This window comes from Dermacentor albipictus, chromosome 10 (assembly GCF_038994185.2).
Source record: "Dermacentor albipictus isolate Rhodes 1998 colony chromosome 10, USDA_Dalb.pri_finalv2, whole genome shotgun sequence".
Taxonomy (NCBI): Eukaryota; Metazoa; Arthropoda; class Arachnida; order Ixodida; family Ixodidae; genus Dermacentor; species Dermacentor albipictus.
In genome coordinates this window covers 21,885,091-21,910,736 of record NC_091830.1, presented here as the reverse complement: position 1 = coordinate 21,910,736, position 25,646 = coordinate 21,885,091, and the positions used below count along the sequence as shown (strand labels likewise).

General features: G+C 45.2%; 1 protein-coding gene across 2 annotated transcripts in view; it reads right to left on the bottom strand.

Annotated features, from left to right (window-relative positions):
* The window catches only part of LOC135919679 (galanin receptor type 1-like), a 214,602-nt gene extending 198,878 nt beyond the window's left edge, over window positions 1–15,724 (bottom strand). For both annotated transcript variants that reach the window (XM_065453526.2, XM_065453528.2), the window contains exon 1: window positions 15,520–15,724. The gene's annotated coding sequence lies outside the window, so the exon portion shown is untranslated. The remainder of the gene's footprint in view (window positions 1–15,519) is intronic.
* Window positions 15,725–25,646: the final 9,922 nt, after the last annotated feature.

The window sequence follows — 25,646 nt, the reverse complement described above, 5'->3', positions numbered from 1 at the left end:
TTCAAACTTTGTCATCGACCATTTGAGATCATAGCGGCCAAAGGCGGGACGGTGCGATCTCTGAGGCCACGCTATGATGCTCATTGGTAGTTCCTATATTGAGGAGTTGCTTGTGGACCACACCTACGCTCCATCACCCTGAATCTTACCCGTACTTCTGTACTGAAACTGCGAGTGGTTTATAACGGCTGAACGTTGCGCTCTCCTTCGTTAAGGGCTATCGTTCGCAAGGAGCCTTTCGCGCAAGACTTGAGAACGTCTGCGGACTCGGAGTGTTTCCCCTAACGGGGTAATGCGCCTAGGTTACCGGCTTCTTGTAGACTCTGTTTTTGCTCACAAACCAGAGATGAGGTGCGGGGAAAAAATATACGCTGAAAAATAGTGCATCCATACTGTGACGCAATAAGCAAAAAATTTTCATCGCTTTCTCCACCATTGGGCATTTAGAAATGGACCATCGGGGAATACGTAGACTCGTAAACCTGTGCTTGATAGCGCAAGTGGTGACCTTTCGAATGTATTTGAACTGCGCAGCCTTCGTGCAATGTCTGTGAAGGCGAACGGCCGGATTCCTGTTTTTAGGACTTTGAAGATTTTCTTTGAGCCCGTTTCTCTCCATCTTTCTATCTTATTGCCATATTTTCTTGAGGTATAGGGTAGCAAACTGGGCGCCTTTACTCGTTAACACTACTTGACACCTTCTGTCCGCTTGCTTTGTTAGTCTTTGTTTCTCTGCCCTGAAACATTTCGTTGAAAACGACCTGAAACGATAACCCAAACGACTCCGTACCCCCAGCGACTGCGTCTCAACGATCGCGAAACATTTAGATGGGTCACGTGGCTTTAGGAACACAAAAACATTCAGTAAAACCTGAAAGTCTGTGGTATTGCAGATTTGATAGTGACCCCCAGTTTACTTGCCCTATTGGCAGAATAAAGCCGTTTTTTTTGTACACTTGCCATTCAGTGGGAGGGGGTCATTTCTCTCCTGGCTTCGCGACAACCTTTTTATCGATTTCCTTGAAGCGTCTATAGCGTCACCTTTTCAAGAATGCCTCAGTCAGCCCTTAATGTTTCATCAACATGATTGCTCAATGTCACTCGTGCTCAACTCCGACGTGGCCTATTCAAGTAGATGTAAAACGCGGAAACGCTTTTCTGAGATAACCCCCTGACCGATTTTAGAGAAATTTATTGCGTTTGAGAGCGAAAGCTATGGTGACTGTTGGAAGCGTAATTTCGATAGAGGCTTCAATTTTGTTAAAACTATTTTCAAAAATTCAAAAGTTCGTAAAAGATATAAGCACGAAGTTGAAAAATTAATAGCTCTGCATCAAGAACAGATATCGCGGTTCTGTAAACGGCATCTATTAGAACATTCAAAGCGGACAAATTTGTTGTGTGAATTTATATCTTACATGAATTCGTTACGTTGTGTACAAGGGTTCTGAAAAAACTGTATATCCACAATACTAAAATTTTTGAAATTCATGTGGAACATATCAATTTTGTTCGCTTTAGATGTACTATTAGATAGAATTCACAGAATTGTGATATCAGTTTTCATAGATCGGTTATAGGGTTGTAAACTTGATAGCTTCGTTTTCTGAAAATTTACGACTTTTGCCAATTTTGAATAAAAAATTTACTATCTAAACGAGAAATTCGAAACAAACAGTGACTAGAATTTAAGCTTTACTTTTAAATGCAAAAAACTTCGTCAGATATGGTGCAGTGGTTGCCGAGAAAAACGAATTCTCCTTTTATATGTATTTATACAAGAGCACCCAATCTAAAGCTTCCTCTTAAGGGCATGAGCGGCGAGAACAGAGCGTGCACAAAAGGTGAGAGTCATCTGCAAACCATTTTCAAGATACGGCGAGCGCTATATAAAGAAGGAAAAAAAACGAAAAAGAATAAAGGTTTAGTGAATTTAACAACCAGAAACTGGTACTTGACGCCTTTTAGGAGACAAGATAGATATGTTTAGATATGTTTTAGATATGTTTTGATGTACACTGAAATACTAGCAACTATCTGCCGCCGGCAACACCTTAGGCAATATATTTTTATATAGTCAAAAGACGATATCATGAATTGTAGATATGCCATGACCAATGATGCCACGATCGTGGGTGATACCGCGATATGAGAGCATCCTGGCGCTAAAGAAGTTCTAGACAACCACCATCGACCATCAGTTGAATCCACAAAAGAAAAGGAATAGATTGCGAGCTCTTTATGATCTTTTATTTCTCCATTGAATACAAGTCCGCAAACCATCAACGATAGAACTTCGAGTCATTAACGAAAGAAAACATAGAAAGTGAATAAAAAGCTGCATAAAGTACTCCTCCCTCTTCACCACCACTCCGCGCACGTATACACACAGGCACACGAACAATGAAATAGGGGGGAGGGGCAAAAACATTAAAACATTATGGAGTTTTACGTGCCAAAACCACTTTCTGATTATGAGGCACGCCGTAGTGGATGACTCCGGAAATTTCGACCACCTGGGGTACTTTAACGTGCACCTAAATCTAAGTACACGGGTCTTTTCGCACTTCGCCGCCATCGAAATGCGGCCGCCGTGGCCGGGATTCGATCCCGCGACCTCGTGCTCAGCAGCCCAACACCATAGCCACTGAGCAACCACGGCGGGTATGGGGAGGGGCAGAAATATGTTGCGACATAGGCTTTTAATGATCGCCGTCCACAGCCAACACCTGCTATCGTATTAACGGCGCACCGCTGCTAACACCAAAGAATAAAATTGTGATCGTTGACTGTAAGTTAGGAAAAGTCTGGAATTGTACCAATCAGGCTAGAAAATTAATCAATGATCATCGCGCGGCGGCGTGGTGACAAGTTAAGCGCTAAGGAGATGTTAATTTCTGTAGTGAATAATTAATACCATGGAGATAAAGGAATGCTAAATTAAATAACAAAGAAAATATTAAGAATAATTTTAGATTACCCTGACTACTCTTAATGCTATCCACATTTTCTGGTTGCCCGAGCGAAACGATGAAGTAATGCAGCCACCGCAAGTTAGTAGAGAGAAACAGAGAGACAGAAAAAAGGGGAAAGGCAGGGAGGTTAACCAGAGGGGAAGATCCGGTTTGCGCCCCCTCCGTTGGGGAGTGAGGAAATTAAGGCTGAAGTAAAATGACAGGAAATCAAAGAAAGCGAAAGTCAGTTAAGAAACACAGAGCCAAGCGGAACAAATGCCGGACTAATAGCCCATTAAAAACTGGTGCTCAGTACGATTGTTGCCATGGTGACGCCTCAATGCGTATTGTGCTGTCAAGCCCGCCGAGATAGTTGCTAGGGGTTAAGAGGCTAGAATTCTTCAGCTTCTTTTGTTTTTCTCTGTCTGTTGGCTTCGTAATATTTTAGCATCTTAACTTACACTCGTTGCAACGATTCCTTTCAGAAAAATGAACGAAAAATAGAAGGAATAAGTAAAACAAGAATGAAAGAAAGGATAAAAAAATTAAGTTGAAGAAAGATTGAAATCAAGAAAAGGAAGAAGTGACATTTTGTACAAACCAGTGTCGAAATCACCGAACTGCGCGCTCAGAAACGAAATAACTCTGAGGTTTCACGTGCGAAATCCTCAACCCTACTATTAGGCAAGCCGTAGTACACCGCACTCCTAGTTATTGTCATTTATCTTTGTACCTTTAAAGTGTACCTAAATTGAGTATAGCTGATACAAGCGTTCTTCTTTTTTTTTGCATTCTGTTCCCATTAAAATGCGGCCGCTGTTGGTGGGGTCAAATCCGCGACTTCGAACTCAGGTATCGCATAAAGCAGTAATCGCTTTACATCTTGTATATAATATTTCAATGGCTCGCTCGTATACTGGCTGGAAGGCTGAGGGAAGAGTGAAGAAAGAAAGAAACATAAGGAAGAAGGCTTAACTTTGTTCACAGAGGCCCTTGGATTCCAACGAGTGTAGTAAGGCTGGCGCCGCCTTTCAATAATGTTAATATGCTTCATGACGATGCGAGAGGAATGGCTCTTTCTAGAAAGGTGTAAGCCTTCAACTGGTTAATTAAAAATATCAGTCGCTGGATTGTCTACAAAAGTATGACCTCAAAATGTTTGATAAACTGTATGATGCAGATTGTCTATCGGTGTGAAGAGGATATAACCAAAGGTGGAGTAGCCTGTAAAAGGTCTATAGGGCCTATACGAGTTTTCGGTTGATAATTTGTGTAATGGCTAGGTTGAACCATTTTTACGCGGCGGCGGCGTTTACCATTAGGCCTCTGACAATGGGAACTGACCAGGTGTTCCGAAAGACAAAACCTATGCTAACTAGGCAGACTCTAACGTACCGCTCATCTATCTGGACTCGGCATGTAAGACAGTGATGTACGGTGCAATAGACCAGAGGCTTAAGTTCAGGCCAAATTTCAAGTGAATGATGACGTGTTACGCGGCGCTTAGCTCTAACATCGTTGGAAATTTCGCAAAAGTGAACAACGTCTTGGAGGCCCGTCGCAATATGTGATTCTTCGTGTTTTTGCAAAATTGTATGCTTCCCGTGTTCTCACAGCAACGCATCGATGCCTTATGTGAGCTTCTCCACAAAAGGATGCTGCAAGCAAAGCGTCTAATATACGTCTACGACACATCTGGGAGCTATTTCCGGAGGTACGATTAGACCCATTACGAAAAAAAATGAAGTGAATAACGTAACATAAAATAACAGGTGTTTGCGCACGCGATCCAAGCGCAGAATAAGTTTAGTCACAGCCACCTCATCAATCGTCGATTCTAAAGGTTCCGTGCTCACACTGCAGTGCTACTGCAACATAGCTAATTCATATACTTCGGGCTGAACGGGGTGGTCGGGATGAAACGTAAATGTTTTTCGCGATTTCAGCGCTCTAGCTGTCGGCTCTGCAGACGTATGCAATAGCTCTAGTGATGCCCTTTTGGCTATCGTCAACCTTCCAAAAATAAAATGGCCACGGACATTACTCTTTGCAAGACATGCTAGCTGCAAGCATGGAAGCAAAACTTTGTTCGAGTAGCGGTACTTCGCAATGTAGTCACCGCACGACGTATAACATTCACGCATTAGCAGGACAGGTAAGAAAAAAATTACCGATCGATTCTAAATAAAGGGAACGCAATTTCCCAACTACGATACACCTAACGCTGCTCTCTCGTCATCCGTCATGCCATGCGAGAAGCCACGAAGAGGCGTCAAAAGCCGCAGCCAAGACGTATCGATTGTCCTTATACTGAATCAAAAGCAGCTAGCGTTGCTCAAAACGGGACCCTGACTGTGCCTCGCCGAATGACACACCCTTTCGATGCCTCGATTTATTGATGACGCCCACTCTTGTGTATTCCAACCTACGCCTACACTCTTTGTAACCTGTTGACCGAATACCTGAGAAAAGAGACCAATCAAACACTTTCTGTTCTGAATTTTATTACTGAAGTGAAGAAATCATATTGCGTGTTTGCATATATATGGCAGAAGAGAGGAAACAGTACAGAAAAAAAAATCCAAGTGGAGCTGGAAACAACCTATCGACGTCTTCTATCGCGAAAAGGATGAAGAGAGGGGCGGAGGAAAATTTAGTGAATAGAAGTAATCAGAGGTACGCCGTAGAGCGTGCCTTCTACTCATCAGCAAGGTAAAGTCAGGGAAAAGGTGATGTAGACGGCAATGACGACACTACAGTGTAATGACCTATATACACGTTGTCTCATATACTGCGCCAACAACTCCAGGCGCTGGAGCCAAGAAACAGTTCTTCGGACATTCACTGCGATAGCACTTACACGGACGCTCTGGGCGCTGTTGTGCCGTCGCCATTGGAGTATTCCTAATATCAGGGATCCCTCAAAGTACAGAAGGACCCTGGTATTATCCTCCTATTGTCGGCACGCGCGCAGAGAGTCATAAAACCTCCGCGGACACGAAGTGCGTCCACTATCAAAACCGTGCGGAGCCAAGTGGAGGCGTCGTCGAGTTCCACTCAATCGACCTCTGGCACGCATTCATGCTGAGTAGTTGCGCGCGTGCAGCATCGCACGTGCACCTCGAGCTAATAATATAATTTAATATAATAATAATAATAATCTTTATTTAATTCATGAAGTGAGGGAGTGCGGGAAAAAAAAAGCTGACAAGTCAGCTTGACTAGTTGCCAGCTCCCCAGAGTACAACATAGAAGAAACAAACACTTTTTCGCATGGCAACATAAAAACCACGAACAAATAATAAATACTAATGCAGCAATAACTTGTCGATTACATTGAAAATAAGTTACTGTAGAAATAAAATGTTTGTTAACTGCGTGATAGAACAATGTTATAGAAAACGTACAAAATGAATAACTGCAAGTAAAAAGCGCTACATAATGAAGGAAAAAACGAAAAATAAAACGGCACACATTGGTGTAGTATGAAACAGTACATTGGTACATTGCAATGCGTATATCGTACATGCGCAGAGATGAAAAAAACCACATGAAATTCTGTCATGGGAAAGGAGCTTTGTCACAGAAGAACAATTTCAGTTTCTGGTTCGATGCTGTTTCACGAGTGAAACCGTTATTATGGCAGAAATTTTGCAAATGCGGTAGGGTTTTGTTTACCATTTGTTGTCCGTATCCGGTTGTGCACGTTTTGATTATTCATGGCTCTGTGTTTCGATTCTCATAAGGTGTGGTCCTTTTAGAAAGCGATGCCAGCCGCAGTAGGGAATAGCTGTTATTTTTCACTTCAAGCTTTTAACGTGAACACAGGCAATGCGGATATAGCTCGTCTATTTTCATTACACAGTACTTCAAGAACAGAGGGTGGGAATTCATGCAATCCTTTCTTTGGACGCTGACCAAATCCTGCGGTTTTCGTTCGCTCTTGCCTCGGGCATCACAGAGGTTCGGGCCTGTCTTAGGCGCCGCTGGCAGGCTCCGCATCACGCCGTGTTCTGAGACGACTTCAGTGGCACGCCAAACATCACTATCACTTTCAATGCTTGGCCCACGGGCCAAACCGACAATATTAAGCCTCAAGGTTTCGTTCCATGTCTTGTGGGTTCTAGCTGCGGCTGCATGGTCGATGATACAGCCTTTGCCGCTGGATATGCGCCATTGTCTGTGTCTCGCTTCGTCGCTGCGGCGTGATGGTTACTGTCTTGAGGCACGGTTGAGGTCCCGGGTACAGTGCAGGCTAGCATACGATATTGCGCAAGGTCGCGGACGGGGACGCATAAGATATACGCAAGGATCGACATCATCTCTAGCACGAACACACTTTCAACTTCACGTTTTCACCGTCACTCCTTCGTCATTCGCGTTATAGTGCAGGTAAGGTACCGGATAGTCTTCAGCCATCACTTTGCCCCTCTCCCAGTACAGGGTAGCCAACCGGGGATAATCTCTGGTTAACCTCCCTGTCTTTCCTTTGCCTTTCTCTCTCTCTTTCGTTTGGCGTCATCATTCCATTGTTGTCCTTTCTTTGTCGTCTTTCGTTCGCCACTTCCCTTCTTTTGGCACATCGTAGTCGTCAAGCCGTTATTATGTCGTGTTCTTGTCATAATCATGCAGTCGGCGGCATGCCGTGACCTTAATTAATTAATGGGGTTTCATGTGCCGAAGCCACCATCTGATTATGACGTACGCCGTACGGGGGAACTCCGGAATAATTTTGACCATCTGTGGTTCTTTAACGTCCACCTGAATGTAAGCACAGGGAGTTTTTTCATATCGCGCCCATCGATATACGGTCGCCCTGGCCGGGATTCGATCTCGCGACCTCGTGCTTAGCAGCGCAACACCAAAGCCACTAAGCAATCGCGGCGCATCTCATGCCATGCTCCCCAACCTTCGTGGTTACGTTGTCAGCGTTCCGCCATATTGACTCGGTCGTCGTCAATTTGTCACCGTCACTCCAATAGTAGATCATCGTAATAGTTGGGTCGTCGTTAAGAATAATTTGGTGTTAATCACTCTGTCGCCATTACTCAGCCATCGTCCCTCCTTTTTAATTCTGCCTGTGTTCTGAGCCCTTCGTGGTTACATCGTCGTTCCGGCATCGTCACCCTGTCACCCTCACGCTGCCCTGGTCACTTTAGTCTTTGTTTTATCGTCATCGTTCGGCCTTCGTCTATCTTCTCGTCTTCACTCACTGTGTAATCCTCACTCACTCGTCACCCATCCATCTTCGCTATTCAGTTGTCGTTCTTTCGTTCTTGTTACTCCTTCGTCGTTATTTCTTGTTGACATGTCGTCGTCGACACCTTCGTAATTGTGCAGTCGTCGTCATTCAAGTGTTGCCATTCGATTGTCTCGCTCAACGTTTGTCTTCATGCTTTCTTCCCATGCAATCATGACGCCTACGCCATGAAGCCATCCTTGGCATGACGTCATCGTCGTGCAGCGTTGGCCGCTCCATAGCCTTCATGCCCCGATATCAGGCTATCGCTGTTCCATCGTAGTCACTGTGTCGTCATTTCAGCTTGCCAACCCCTTGCCGTCAATACCCACTACCCATTACCAGACAGAGAGAGAGAGGAATATAGGAAGACAGGGATGTTAACCAGTCAAGGGTCTGGTTGGCTACACTACCCTGGGGAAGGGAAAAGGGGAAGAGAGAGAAGGGAGAGAGAAGGTATAGATACGTGCATGGACAGTACTTGAGTTAAAGCCGCTCTCGCAAACCAGACGTTCTGAGAAAGCACAAAAGTGCCTTCACTGCTTTCTGAGCCGATGATCGGTGGGGACGGTGCTCTAGTACTGTCTGTTCACTCAGAGGACGATCATCGAATTTCCTGAATGCGTTGGACAAAGATTGTTTTTGTGTTTGTAATTAAGGACAATGGCACAGTAAGTAGAAGCAAGAAGTAAAGTCGGCAGCAGAGAGGTACACGAGAAGTTTGCAATATAAGCCATCCCTGTGGTGTACTGGGGCCTTTATTGTGCATTTTTGTCGCCGTCAAACAGAAGCCACGCCGGCTACTACGTAACTCTGTCATAACTTTACTTTTGCCCAACCATGTTACGTCCAGTTAAGCATTGAATTCCCTTGCGTCATTAAAATTTTCTTTGCGTAAAACAACTCTTCGCAGACGCCATTTTCTGCAAAATTTTCGGTTACAAGTGTACTGTCTGCATGTCTGCATCACATTTATTTTACCATTTGCGCAAACCATCGATTACAGCTTTGTTTACCACGAATATCCACGCAAGCATGGCATCTGCCCATTTATTTTATGCACTGTCGTGATGGTATGACCACAAATTAGTAGATGGCAATTTCATCGCAACCTGAGGCTGGAGATATGATTTCGACAGCAGCAAGTGGACTAAAATACTTGCCGTGGGTGGAAGCTCTCACCGGCATTATATTTTTGAGGACTTTCATTTTTCATTAGGATCATTTATATGTTTTGGCAAAAAGCATAGATAATTTTTCCTATGTACGCATTGTGTTCATGTAGTGATGCTAATGATAATGCAACGAGGCCCGGAGGTAAGCCATCGGTTCTGGAATCGAAGTCTGTTTACAAATGCCAGCTAAATACCATTCTATAAAACCTCCAGAGCTGCTCTGGCCAATTGGTGCACATTATTTCCATAAGTATATTCCTATGAATAACATAGTAGCAGACAAACGGTATCAGCAAAACAATCTGCCTCACCATACAGTCTTTATATTAACACCTATAAAAAAATGATGCAAAACAGGATTTCCTGCTGTGCATTATGAGATGGTGCGTGCTCTATCGGAGGACCCCAATTGCCACGCACAATTGAAGACAGCGGAAAGCCGTGTTGTTGGCATTCTAGAATGTCACTGATTTTGACTGGAATTAGGTTCGAATACAGTCGTTCGAAGGCAATGCGCCTCGCCTCGTTGTCAATTTGTAATAGATTTACGCTCGAACATTGAGGCCGCTAAGCCACGGGCGCATGCATCGACAAGCGACGTGAAACACGTTTATGAATTTACCGCGGGCACGAGACGCCTTGAGACGCTTGGCGCGTTTCGATGTGGTTACATCCTCTCCGCGGTGGTGACGGCGCCATGGCGCGTCTCCGGAGCGCCTCCATCGCATTTCCGCGGCGTGCTGCTATTTCTGGTGCATTTTCTCTCCTTCTACTTTCATTCCCTACCCCCTGTGCAGCGCGGTTGAGGTGTCCTCTGCGGAGAGACAGTTACTGCGCTACACTTTACCCCAACCTTTCCTTCCCATCAACAAGAATCTCCTTCTCTCTCTCTCTCTCTCTCTCTCTCTCTCTCTCTCCGGAGCGCCGGCTCGATAGCGGCGGAACACGATGTGGACGGCCCGATCCGAAACGCAGGACCGCCTCCGTTCAGCACTGCGTGTTCTGTATGCGGTTGCCTGTTGCGGAAATGAGGCAGCAGCTGCGCTCAAAGATAGCATTGCCAAGAAGCGTAATCGTTGGCCAATTTACTTTTATTAAAATTCATCACCATCTGCCGGGTTACGCCCACTGCAGGGCAAAGGCCTCTCCCATATTTCTCCAACAACCCCGGTCATGTACTAATTGTGGCCATATCGTCCCTGCAAACTTCTTAATCTCATCCGCCCACCTAACTTTCTGCCGCCCCCTGCTACGCTTCCCTTCCCTTGGGATCCAGTCCGTAACCCTTAATGACCATCGGTTATCTTCCCTCCTCATTACATGTCCTGCCCATGCCCATTTCTTTTTCTTGATTTCAACTAAGATGTCATTAACTCGCGTTTGTTCCCTCACCCAATCTGCTCTTTTCTTATCCCTTAACGTTACACCTATCATTCTTCTTTCCATAGCTCGTTGCGTCGTCCTCAATTTGAGTAGAACCCTTTTCGTAAGCCTCCAGGTTTCTGCCCCGTAGGTGAGTACTAGGTGAGTATTAACGTTAGTTTAAGTTTGAAGCCACTGCAAAAGTCCGTTCCATTGTACTCGCATTAGGTGCACATATAGCTTTCCTGTATATACGTATCCAGAGTGTACCCGCCGAAGTACTGACCGATCGAGCAAGCAGTATCCACGCAAAACCTGCAACTGTAGGCAAGACCAAGCTTCGGTTTAATAATAAAATATCTCATTTAGAAAAGAGATGGGCAGGGGGGGAGGCGTCTATACAAGGCTTCATAAACAGCCCAACGCTCATTTGGAAAGGTCACATATTAACAGTGCAAAGGTTTGCTGTCACTATTTCAAGAGAGAAGCGTCCTTCTCCAGGGATAAATACATTATCAGCTTGTATAGTCAGCAGTCGCCGTCTGACAAAGCAACTTGGGCATATACCCCGTCTGTGCGACGTCACCGTTCTCGCCGTCTGTTCAGTTTATTTTTCATTTCCTCATGCGCTTAGTCTTGACCTGTGGGGTAGCAAACCGGGCCCTCTGCGTCGGTCTCCCTGCCTTCCACTTTCTCCCTCTCTGTGTCGGCGTTTCGAAATCCGCACGGCTGCATGTTCAGACGAGCGTGCTGTTGTTGAAAGTGCTTATAAGAAGTGACATGTATTGTAAGCTGCTCATTGATGAATTGATGCCACAGGCTCTACCCTACTCACATCTCATCCCAACAAGTGCAGGTTTGATGTTATCGCTGTCTTTTATGCGAAGCATATTACTAGAGCTCAACCCAGCTCCTCAGGCACGGCGGTGTCGCCTTCAATACCACGTGACACCGTGACGTCACGACAGAGGAGAAACGAGACTCCAACTCACGCCGTCGCTCGCGCCGTCGCCTTCAAGGCTGACCACGTGACACCATGACATCACGACAGAGGAGAAACGGGGCTCCAACCCGCACCTCCTGGAGACAGAGCTGCTCGTTTGAATGAGAAGCGAAGGTTCCGACGTGCTACAGAGACTGTTTCTAGGTGGCTTTGGCTCAACTTCTGCAAGATGGGCTGGGTGGGAATCGATCCAGGGTCTCCGGAGTGTGAGACGGGGACGCTACCACTGAGCCACGAGTACGATGCTTCAAACCGGTGCAAAAGCGCCTCTAGTGAATGCGGTGTTCGCTTGCTCAGGCGCACATTTCATTGCCGCGCAGAACGCTACGTTGCTCGACGCTCACCGCGTCCAATGCAGGGCGCGTAGTCGCTGCGCCGTAGCCCATTGTCTTACACCCCTTGGCGGGTCGACGGGAACGCTGTCGCGTTCCACCCTTGAAGGCGAAGCAGAGTAACGCATGAGTTGTTTCTTCGTCTAGCCGAACCAAATATAGCCAAGCAACAGCAGTTCACCAGGCTAAACAGTGGTTTAACAACTAAAATAAAGGCTAGTATGCTTCGCATCCTGGCCTTAACTTTAGCTAAGCCAAAGCCATTTTTTTTCATAGCGCGTTTCTTTTACTTGTTTCGGTACGATTTCATGGGACTATACTCTATTGTTTTGAACCATGTGAAATCGCAAGTACCGTAAAACATGCTCGTCTAACATATGGACGTGCTGTGGGCCTAGAGTTGGGCAGTATATGACATTGTGAGAAACAGAGAAGGCATGCAGACGTCAAAAGAAATGAAATAGACAGCCGACAATTTCTCTTTCGTTGTTGTGTTTAATGTTTTCTGTTCAGTGTCCGTAAGCGCTCGCGAAAACTTTATTTGGAGCTGCAGCGCGCTCGTTTCACAGCACTAAACAGTGAACTAAATAATTAGCAACATGCTTTCAACGAGTACTACTGATTGTACTGATGTAGTGGCTATACTGCAAATTATCGGCGCCAGCCCTGTGCAATGTTAAAAAAAAGGAAAACCTTGATGAACTCGTGGTTTGCGCTGACAGAGCCCACAACACCCGCCGTGGTTGCTCAGTGGCTATGGTGTTGGGCTGCTGAGCACGAGGTCGCGGGATCGAATCCCCGCCACGGCGGCCGCATTTCGATGGGGGCGAAATACGAAAACACCCGTGTGCTTAGATTTAGGTGCACGTTAAAGAACCCCAGGTGGTCAAAATTTCCGGAGTCCTCCACTACGGCGTGCCTCATAATCAGGAAGTGGTTTTGGCACGTAAAACCCCAAATAAAAAAAAAGAGCCCACAAGAACACGCACGACAGACGTGGGGGTGGTAGTGGCTTGCGAGGGGCTGGCATCGTCACTCATTGTAGAGGCAGATAGCGTATGCGATTTGACAATTCCAGGACGGCAAAGAAGGGGGACCCCGAACCTACACCAAATGTCAGCATGGGATTTCTTTAGGTGACTTCAGCGTGTAATTTGACCGAGTACCGCCAGAAACGGACCCGTCTCAGCTGAAACTGATCGAACGCAATCGGCAATTTCATCAGCGCATTCCATTTTCACACTCTACTGTGCTGGCGCTGATAATCTCCGGTACAATTCCAAGTAAAAAAGCGCAAGTTCGTAATAGATGTCTTTACTACCGGCAAATAATTGCAGCACATCGACATCGATGCGGATGTACATGGAGCTAGTTCGCAATTTAGGAGACATACTTCGTGCATTTAAGTACCATATGAGTAACACATTGTTTCTTGCGTATTCACCAATTACGCACTTAACACTTGTGTAATAATGAAGCTCCCTGAAACACACATCTATACTAGCACGTTTGTTAATGTCTTCCTTTTGACGTGTCAGCCCCAGTGAATGCCCTCGTGTCAATCGCTGAAGCAAACAAGACAGCGGCGATATAGCGTGATGACTAAAGTGCCTCCTGACGTCATAGCTCCGACAAAAGTTCGCGAAACGCGATGGCAATAGCCAGCGTAGGGATGTACAGAGATGTTTACTTTAGTATGATAAGCTGCAAGTTACAAACTCCCGAACATCCGACTCTTCCACTTTTCTTTTAAGGAGGCCATGCTTCTTTCTGCTGAGTGCCTAGGGGACACTTCAGATAGAAAGTAATGCCTGGGATTTTAGTGGGAAGTATCCGTTACCATGGCTAAGTGATTTCCGAGACATCCCTGTAACGTTAGGTTAATTCTTTTCTCTACGGCGTAAAGCAAGTATACAGCGACACTTTTTTGAGAGGACACATTGGAGTGAATTCTGTCTCTGTGTGCTGATTCCCGTTTTAGATCTGTACCCCCCCCCCCTCCTCCCGCCGCTCTCAGTAAATATGTAACAAATACCTCAGAAGAAACCCTTCACAAACGAAAGATTCAAGATAGCAGTACGGTTCATACAAGGCTCTCTTACCCTTGCTATAGCAGAAGCAAGTTAAGCGTCAAGCAAACTCTGCATATCTAGTTGATGCGCACGTCTGTCACTTTGACAGATACCTTTCGTCGCTTAAAGAAAAAGAGAAATACGCTGGAAGGGGATTTTACTTCTCGTTGACATAGATCAAACACAATCTCTCTCTCACTGAGTTGGCTGTTTGAATGGGACAGACTTATTGCGCATGACACTTTACCACGTCGCTCATCCCAAGAATCATCGTAGGAGAATCGTCGAAATGCTTAATTTTTTTTTTACTGCACTACCTTCGGGATCGGCACACATTTCTAGGGTGCATATACCAGCAGGAACGGTGCAAGATGTTTACACTGTCCTTCGTTCGGGATCGGCTCCCGAAAGGGCTTCAAAACACAAACACACGCACACACCTAATAAAGAAGATACTGGTAACACGGTAAGAAATACATTGTCTGTAAAAAGGCGATAATGAAATGTGATATCAGGAATGCACATTCTAGACGCGATTTCTGAGGTATATTGGTGCCTACAGGTGGCACCGGCTACTCCTTCTTATATAATTTAAACATATAATATATAGCCTCAAAGAATTCTTCACAAAGTATACGTACAAGGTGGCAGTAAACTGAACAAAGGCAACAAAAACTCCAGAATGTTTTCTAAATACTTAGTAAGACAGGACAAAGAGCAACGAATCATCGAGTCAGGTTGAATAAAATAGAATCAGATAGATAAACATGTAAACACGTAAGGTCAACCTACTAGGAAAGATATGCGCTAAAATACTGACGGTTTTGTTTATTAAAGATATTTCTCCCCATAGCTACGTTAAAATAACGCAACATTTATGAAGGCTAAATCTTCGCAAGTTTCAATAATAGCTCAAAGGAGAGGAAGCCCCGAAAAAAAGAAGACATGACATGCAACCAAAAAATTTTGCAAATCGCTTGTGGAAGGCAATATTAATTAGAACCTAATGCATATGAACGCGACATCTTGAAATACGTAGGGGAGAGAAAATAAACTTCATTGTTGATCTAAAAAGTCAGCAGCGACACACGATGAAAGGTATTCGCTGCCGAGGTGGGAAGAGGACGGAGGACTTGATTATTGCAGAGAGCCAACTCAATGGACTCTACATTGACAAGTCTCACGCAAGAGAGCTCGTGACGGTCAGATCTTTTCCCGTTACGCTGCAGCAGCTTCAGCAGACGCATGCTCTAATACCGCTGTCATTGCAAGTTTCTTTTTGTCTCCTTCTGTCAACAGCCTACGTGCAACCATTTGTAAAGACAAAGCCTTCTCTTGTTTCTCTAAACATGGAGATTGCCAAACGTGCATGGCCAACTCACCGAATTGCGTGCCTCGTTACACGTGTGTCTTACTGTGTGGAGAGGATGGTCGCCACGTCACGCACACTGGTAACGAGGTCAAGCTAAGGTCATTCGTCTGCCTTCAAGATGGCTGCAGAAGTCGTTGGGTTGCAGACGGCAGTAAATGCGGGGAGCCAGCGCGGCCCGCCCAGGGCGTGTCTGTTTGCTTGAAACCTGGCATAGCCTGAAAAATAAAGAAAACGTTAGGACAAAAGCACTGACCTGTCAAACATCTGAGCATGCTCTTTCTCAGTGTAGCACCAAACATTGTTATCAGACCTGCATGCGCGTCCGATTTCATCGCTTGTTCAGGCTGATGGCTTGGAATTGCCGGCAGAATTAATCTAATATGAATGTCCGATATAAAAGGAAGCGCGCCATTTGAACAGCCCGCGTACTATTTGACGTTACCCGCCGTGGTGTCGTAGCGGCTGTGCCATGCACTAAATGCAAGACCGGCCGTGTGCCGTGCATTGGGGGGCACGTTAAATGAACCCAGGCGGTCGAAATTAATGCGCAGTCCCCTCACCACGGCGTGCATCGCAATCAGGTAGCGGTTTTGGAACGTCAAACGCGAGAATCAAACTTTTTTAGTGAAACTATATTACAAGCCGAGCGAGCACATCACGAGAGCACGTCACGAAAGGGCACCGTCAAGATGGTTGCGCTGCTCTTTCGCTCCACTGTCACACGTATACACGTATTCCGCGCCCCATCTGAACAAGCCGTCTGAATAAGCGTGCTGCCGAGAATAAGCTTACCGTGCAAGCAGCTACAGCTATGCCTAATGTTAGGAAAGTTATTTGATCAAGTTTAGAAATATCGATGAATATAGAGTAAATGGCCAGATAAATATTTCCCTTTCTTTTCTTTTTCTTTTGAAACGGCAAAATCGCTGTCGGAATCAAAGAACTTCAATGGTCTTGTCAGCGCACGTAACGATTCAGATAACCGAGTACGGGATTGCTAAATGTTTCTGTGGTGACCTTGTCTATAATTAGAGCTAGAGAGAGGCACTTGGCTTCAGCGGCCACTAGGCCGGTGCCAGCAAAGTGACGGCGCCCGTTTTGCCATCACTGTCGTGTCATTGGCCGAGTTGTAGACGGCTCCAATTTTCTGTCGCATTTATCGCCTCCTCTTGCGTATAAATCCTACGGGGGGAACAGTTTGCATCTTCGTGAGAGAAATTATGAAGCAAAGGAAAGGCTCACCCCCATACAGGATTGCCTGAGTTTTCTGTACGTTAACTTTGTTACACTAACTAAAACTCAGGACGTAGACCAATTTCAACCTATCTATGCTGAACCAGCTGCAATGGCGCACACTAAATTATGCGGCCTTTGCATTTGGTCAAAATACAATTTTTAAACTTGGTTTCATTACGTAACATTACGTAACAAAATAGAACAAAGCCGTCGTGGTGCCATCGGTTTCTTGGTTCGTAACCAGCGTAAGAATAATATTACCTTAAGAAAAAAGAGCAGAAACGGCGGTTGCCGTTTCTGCTCTTTTTTCACTGTGTCCTGTGTCGTCACTGTGTCGTCACTGTGTCCACCGAAATGTGGACACAGTGACGCTGCCTTCTTTTCCGATCGATCCAATCTCTCTTCGACCAACGTGATGGAAATGAGCTCTGAAGCGTAGTTTCAGAAGAAAGAGCTCTATCCTAGCATTGCTATTTTAGTGAGAAAGTTGACAAAGGAACGACGCCCTCGGTAGGAGTAAGAGCCCGATTGAAAGTCAGACAGCGTGAACGCATAGCGAATGCACTTTCTGATATAACATTGAACCCACGCTTCGATGACTCACTCGCTATGGCCTACTGCTGCTGGACATAAAGTCAGGGGCTCCATTCAGTATTACGATTGTGAATTCCGAACTCTAAAGAACCACATGCTGCTAACAGCGCAATGTGTTCTTGCAGTTCTTGAGAAAAACCTTCAATTCACTGCCCTAAACTCCTATGAAAGTTATTCCCCCGAATTCTCTCTTTGAGACGGGTTTAATTTACCATTTCTATTTTATTTCATGCAAAAAAAAATTGGACTAGAAATGGTTATAGATGTAATCAGAATACCACACTAGCTGAGCCAAGAACAAATCCTCCCAATGTTGGTTCCTTTAGGAACAGTGCCTGTGATGCAACAATAGTGAGCTAATTTGACGCTGCTTGATTACGTCACAGTGACGCGAAGGAGCGACAGCAGCATTCACTTGCTGTAATTGATGAACGAAGCAAAGTAAAATATTGTGAACATGGCGAAATGTAGCGTCAATGCATTTTGTTATTAGGCTCTCCCTGCCAAGAATACGGGGCGCACGTTAGACGTCACAGTCTTCGAGCTGCAAGAATGCTTTTCATGATGGCCGCCGCGATGGCGAGTTCCCTCATCACTCAGCTAGAAAAAAAAACAGGTAAAAACATTTTAAAAAGGTGTGTAAAAACGTCCACTCAACTATGCGTCGATCGAATAACATTGACTTCCAGAAATTTGAGCAAACAGCCACACATGGAGCAAGTGAGATTATACTGCAAACATATACAGCTAGTATCCGGAAAATCAGGGATGAATACACGAATTTTGTGCACCGTATTTGGCCTGTCTTTATTTTATTTTATTTCCTTCATACAAGGTACATTGCTCACACAAATACAAGGCTTAAACTGGGCACACTAAGTGAAGAGGAATTTCAGTCGTTACGATCTCTCTCCTCTCTTTGGCATCTGCCTTTTAGATTGTGGCATTTTACTTTTTGCATATTGATGCGTGCCAGTTACACGCCAGCCTTCTTTTTCTAAACTGCTTCGTTTTCTCCTCGTTACCAACCTTCCAGCTGTTCTTTACATTTACGCTTCTACTGACTGCAATTTCACGGCATATAAACCAAGACGACATTGAATTGTTGTCACGTTTCTAAATCGTTTTCCTCATGTGTTTTTACTTAAAATCCATGGTTTCAATGTGCCGCAACCAAGCACCCTGTTCTTGCTTTTTAGAGAGTTTCATTAACTCCTTAATATTTACTTGCTCCACCTAAGACCACCTACTGCAATTTACCCCAGTGCATAATTTGACCTGGATCAAAGAAATCGCACTCATCAACAGCCACACCAAACAGTTTTGGCATTTCCTTGGCTCCGTTGAACATGCCGATAGGTGTCCTTGGATGACATGCGATCCATAGCAGTGCTTACATCACATATCGCCTTACACACCACTGTGCGCATCACACAGCGTCAACTGTGCACAGCTACAACAAAAATTGCCACCGTGATGCATTGCACACTATTCAAACACATTAGCGACATGTTTTGCCCAAATGAACTCCTGAGATATTAATATTAATAAAAAGAATGTTTCGCGTGATTTACTAAAACGTGATCGAGAGCTCAACGCAAGGTTTAAGGCAAAGTTCATGCACACAGCAGTGTGCAAATTTCATTGGAAAACAGAGATATGTCGGCGTACTACGCAAAAGCCGGACGACTGCAGTGTTCGGGATTGTGCCACCGCGAATTGGCAATCGGACCACGACGTTGTGTTTGCCTAACAGGAGGCCAGCGTGTTCTCGGCGTTTTATTAGCTCCCCCAGATAGCCCCCTACCCACGTTGACTCCATATATATTTCTCCAGTACAATTCTTGAGCGCTTTCTATTGCAAAGCCCGCATGTAGGCTAAAAAAACAAAGAAGGCGCACCTAGCCAGTCACCTATGGATCTTTCTCAGAACCGGTGTGAATGGCTCGGTCAGGTATGGTTGACGAGACTTGGCCCATATGCGGGCTTCCTGTAGTGTTTAGCTCAGAATCAGCCTCTTCCAGGAAACTGCCCCCGCCTCTTTGTCGAGCCTTCTCGGAAGCAAACGTAGTTAGTGGCGCTTGTCTCGCGACGAGCTTCCCCGCCGGGATAGTTAACGCGCACTAATTAATTCATTCATGCGTGTCGACAGCTTGCACAAGGTACAATGCAATGGTATACGTCTGTTGTTTGATTCGCGGTATTCAACGTTTTCAAGGAACGCTGGGGCTATGGGAAACGCTGTAATTGAAGACGCGCCGGATCCATTGTGACCACCGGGGTTTACTTAACGAGCACCTTCATCGGAGTATACAGTCGAACTCCTTTACAACGAAGTGCATCGGGCTTAATAAACCAATCGTCATAGAGGTCACTTCGTTGTAAACATCGTGTACCTTGCGGCTCACAACAGAAGTGGGAGGGAACTATTGCTTTGTTTCACGTTGCACGAGTCCTTTGCTTTCAAAAGTGCTCGGTGTTGACCCACTTCACGTTACTGGTCTTTCCCGCATTCCCGCATCTCAGAATGCGACCATCGTGTTTGGACAACCGAACTCATGGCCTAGTGAACAGCTGCTGAACGCCTCAGCCGCTGAGCCGCCGCCGCGGAATGCAGTTTAGTTTTGTTGAGACTTAACATAAAGTTCTGGTTTAGTCGCCGTTAACTCTTTCGAAACGTGGAGAAACAAACATTGCCTTACTCGTCAGCGTGTAGCGCTTGATTAAGGGGCACGGGATTAAGGCAAAACCAGGCCATATCACCTTCACCGATCTTTGTACGTCATGCTTATTTTTAATCGCTTCTTTTAATCGTTATCGTGCATCCTTTCTGCTACAATCCTCGTCGTGCCATCGTGGTCGTGCTGTCCTCGTCATTAGAGCCTCGTCATTCATTTCTTGCCATACGGTCATTGTTACGCCATCGTTGTCATACACGGGTCTTCACCCCATTGTCCTCATGTCTTCACGCTGTCTTCGTTATAACATCGTCATCAATTATGAATTTTCACCTCAGTATCGACCGCGGCGCTTGACGGTAGAGCGACGTCATTCCTTCTTGGCAGTCCCATCGTCATCACTACCTCGGTGTCATCCAGTCGTGTTCATTCCGCCATGCTCACGGGCGACTTTGGCAAGTGAGTGGCACATTAAAGTGGGACGGCGGTGAAGTCGCATACAGCTGAAGCTACGGAAGTCTCAGAATGACCAGCTTGCAGATGGCAAATAATAATAATAATAATAATAATAATAATAATAATAATAATAATAATAATAATAATAATAATAATAATAATAATAATAATAATAATAATAATAATAATAATAATAATAATGTTTATTGCCCCACAATATACAAAACAACACAAGCAGGCCGGTCTAAGCTTTAGTTGGCTTGTAGGACCGTGCCAATGAATATGATAGACAAGGCAAAAAGATGTACATAAATTGATAAGACATGAAGAAAAATATAAAAATAAAACGAAAGGCAAAAAATTGAAAAGAACAAGCTAACATTTGGTTATCTACATATAACAAAAGCTGAAGAGGTAAATATCACGATGCAAAAGAAATGTACAAGAGGTTAATTTTACTGTAGCTGCTTTAAGAAGTGCTTGAGCGTGCTTTTTGATGTCGCGTTAAAAATTTCTTCAGGCAATTTATTAAATATGTCAGGCACATAAGCACTGCGTTTGGCCGCTGTGCTTATGTAATAAGCTTATGCTTATGTAATAATAATAATAATAATAATAATAATAATAATAATAATAATAATCTTCATTTCCATTGAAACTATAGAGGGGCCGTGGGTAAGCTGCTGAACAGCTTGACTAGAGCCCACGGTCCCCTCTACAAGGCAATACAGGAGCATACATGAAACATACGTCAATCTAACAACAGACAACGTAAAATTGATTCGATTTAATGCATTACAACGAAATCAATATTAAAATTGTTCAAGGACATAACATAGCACGTGGCGCAGTTCGCGAACTGTTGTACGACCTAAATCAATTCCACATTTATTCAGGTTATTAAGAAGTCATGACTTCAGAATAACGGCATATCGCTGTACAGCTCGAACGTTAATCGTATTATCCTCGCACGGTCATCGAAAGATGACTGGCGTTCAGGCTATGGAAAAAGTTTCGCGTCAAGTGTACAGAGTTAAACTGTTTAACAGAAGACGTTTCAGCCGTAAGCCGACTCATCTGGAGTTTATATTGAGCTGCTCAGCGGAACAGCTGAGTTGTGCACAACAAAATGTAAGAGACAAATCCTTGATTAACCCAAACTTTGACGCTAATAAGGCAAAGAAAAGGAAAGAAATCATAACTGAGCATTTTATACTGCAAGTCGGTCGCAAGTTCTCCATGGTAACCATCGAGTTAGCCGTTTGTCTCACCTCGGAGAGAAAAATGTAGCCGGCGGGCTTAACTGATTAGTGTTAAACGCAGTATAACCTGGAAGCCTTACATGCAGGACGCAGTAAACACTGACTCGGCGTGGCTGTCGTTCTTCAAAAGATCCGCGTGAACGGATATGCCTAACCGGCTCACCTTTCAACGTTCTTTCAAGTCAGATTCAACAAGATAAAATAAAACGAGAAAGCGCTGCATAAAGCCATGAATAAAGTAAGAAATTATTCCGATATGCGCAGAGAAAGACAATAAAACAATAAAGGAATGAGGATTTTCGCGCAGCCCCAGTCAAGCACCAGCGTGTGGCTGTGAATCCGATTACCAGCCCTTCGGCCAGGATGGAAATGGCTTGACGTGATACACGAGCCAGTGAATCAAGGGGGCGACAGAGGCGCTAGACATTTGCGTATTTTTCGTGCCCATCACATGCTGCAATTTGTATTCGATTTCTCCTGTGATTGTTAACCCTATCAATACAACACCGCCCCCCCCCCTCCCCTCTTCACAACCCCCATAAAAGCTGGCCGAGTTTGACGGTGGGACGCACTGGTGTCAGACGCGCATTGCTTGTTGCTGTTTAATAACTGCGAAAATACGAAAACTGTCGTTATTGAAGATGCACTGTAAGCCAAAGCTGCCGTTCAAAAGAAACACTACGCGAGAGGAAATGATATAGGGAGGAAACTATAAAAGCTTTCAAAGGAAACAACTTATGCAAAGAGCACGGCTTAAGCGTCCAGATGTATAGGCATCGCCTGTTATGTAGAACCGACACATGACCTGCCGCACGTAGAAGGCATAACCGAACGAGCTTGAACGAGAAAGTATTATTATTATTATTATTATTATTATTATTATTATTATTATTATTATTATTATTATTATTATTATTATTATTATTATTATTATTATTGTAACTGGTTATTGCAAAGGCTTGAGGATAGTTATGAACCATTCTTACGCTCCGGAATCCTGGCCCTTGGAATAGCGAGCATTGTTACAGACAGTAGAAACTATGTAAACGGTACCGAGAAAAGAAATAAAGCTGGCTTTTTGGTTAGCAGGTTTTGGCACAGGTCCGAAGGCACCGAGATTGACGCTGCTGCTTTTGCCCTCATTTCCTTTACTGGAACCCTGAAGTCGGTGACGATGATGGTCGGGCGAAATTTTCACATCCTGACAGGGTCCCCAAGATTCTCTGTCCTTACTGAAGCACTTGCTGGTTGAGCCTCGTTCACGGAGCAAGAAACTTTAGGAGTGGAAACTCCGCCGTTTGCGGCGACCAGAAAAGGTCACAAGCCCGCGGAGCCGTTATCGTGCTGGCGGCGCCTGGCGACCTGGAAAGAAATTACTGCCGTTGAGAGTGCGCCGGAGCCGCCTGCCCGGGCGCTGCATATTTTTTTTTTCGCTGCGGCTTCTGCGACGCGCCGCACGGCGCCGCCACTGTATACGGCCCCGTCGGCGCATACAACAATTGTGACCTTATCTGGTCGCCCGCGCTCGCTCGCGCTGACGGGAGTTTCACTTCCTAAATGTCTTACTCCGTGGTCTAGTTCGACAAGCGAGCGAGCAAGTAGCAGCGACAAAGCTCCGAAAGGCCATTGATCGCGTCAACTTGATCATTACTACGTTACGAAGGTATACGCCTTCGCTTATTGAGTGCCAGTGTCTCCTATATCCTCATTGTCCGAACGTCATCGCTTTTCGATACACGTTATCTGCTTTACCAACAATATAATATTTGCTGGAGGGTGTTGAACCGATAAAAAGAACACTGGTTCGCTTCGGGTTCCTGTACAGCCCGCTCCTATGTTGTTCCGGTTCCGTTCCGTTTCGGATACATACAAAATTATAGCGGTTCACGAACCAGCTTAGCACAGTAAACTTTATCCTGCCGCATGACGAAGTGCGGTGGATTGTTTTCGACATATCCACATGGCTCAAGGGCAGGATTTGTCAGGAGAGGGACGAAATAGCGTTTCTGGCACATGTGAGTGAACAGTTAATGTTTCGTCAGGCATGGACGAAGTGTAATGCTGTACAGCTCTAACCACCACGAACATAAAGATTGTCATCGCAGGCAGTGTCGTACGTGAGAATGGCACGTGGTGCAGTGCCTCGACGCGTCCTCCAGCTCTCCCACACTTTCTTTCATTATCATTCGTACTGAGCACGGGCCAAACAATACATCCTTGCTGGGATCTTGGAATACTAAAATTTTCAAGTGTAATCGTGAATACTAGTATTTCAGCAAAACAACCATCCAGTATGCAATAGAATATCTAGTACTTTCCAATTTTCAATAAAAAGAGAAATAAACAGATTTATGCTATGTGCGCGTTGATGTGACGCAGACTGAGCTTGCTCTGCCCTAACCAGTGAAACCAGCAGTGACGTGAGTGGTCGAGACACGGTCGAAAACGCAATGAGTGAACCGATTGACATTGAGTGTTTGTGTGAAGGACATGTGAATAATTGTACGCAATTTAACAGCGTAAAATTTTACATAATCATTTCCAATAGTGTAATCTGAGGTGAAAAATTTACCTTCACAAGCAGCGGTGTATGTATTGCTTCAGGAAATTACTACGGTGCTTGAGTGCCCTTCTACTACGAGCAGGTAATGCTTTGGGTTGTTTGGCGCTCAACTGAAGTTGTGGATGCCATTTTCCTTTTTTGCACCTGGAACTTCATTGTTTGAGCGTTATTGGAGGGTAGACGTATGGCATGACCACGTCATCCCGCTGTTCAGAAAGAGATTCACCATGTCATTCGCAAGAGTACGTGATCACGACAACCTCTTACGTGAGGAGCCCATAGCGGCCGACGTCATCCATTTCTAATTATTCAAGGTGCATTACCGGGTGGTCTGACCGCGAATGCTCCACGCCTGTCAAGTGCGACGCGGCAGAACCGCTACGTGCAAAGTGCGACGTGCTTCAGCTGTGTTCGCACCATGCTCACTTAAGTATTATTGTGTGCCGCGATTAGCCACCATTGCAATCTCGCGCTTTCGCATTTATCCCCTGCACGTGCTAAATGCTCCCATGTCCTTAGTGTAATCTTTGGCAGCAGTCGTACCTGTCACGCGCTGCCAAAGGAGACAGTTGCTGGTAATCACGTTTGGTTCTTTCTTTAGTGCCCGGTGGATATTCTGGCACGCCAGGCAGGCATTGAGTTTCCTAGGTGAGCGCAGCTGTTGCGACGTACGTCGCTCCCGCAGACAGTTGTCGCAACGAGGTAGTCAATGACACTCGGAGCAACGCCGAGTGCCTGCTGTTTTATTGAGCATTGCCCTAGCGGAGCCCTGAACGTAATCGAGCGGTGATAGCGAGTCGCGTGCTAAGTAGACTTCCATATTTCCCTGCATTCTATTTGCGTCATGAGGAGAAGACACGGTCGACAAGGTCGTTAGTTATGCAAAAACAGCGGGAATGAAACGATCATTTTTTTCTCTTGTTTTTTTACGACTCAGGGGCTATGTTGGTGACGTCGAGAGTCAGTTAAGCTACAGTGGTAAGAGCAGGGCTCCGGAGGTAACAGGCAACAGACCCGAACGCATGCATGATCCAAAAGGCAAATCCTCAACTGGCGCGCGGCATTTATATTATTTGGCGAAGGAACACGAATCAAAAGCTGATTGAGCAGTTGAAAACCGAATAAAAAATACGCCTCCTTTCCACCCTGAGAAAGCGGATGTACAGCAAAGCTGGTGTAGATGTTCGACAAGTATGTTTAGAAAAAGTTTATTTCGACAAGAGACGATGCGAACACTGAGTACAGCCATGGCAATCGATATACGTCAGGTGCGCACGCGCGTGTGCGAAAGTGCAGCGCACATCCTCATTCTTCTAGTCCCTCCGACAAGCACAAGTGGTTATTGAGC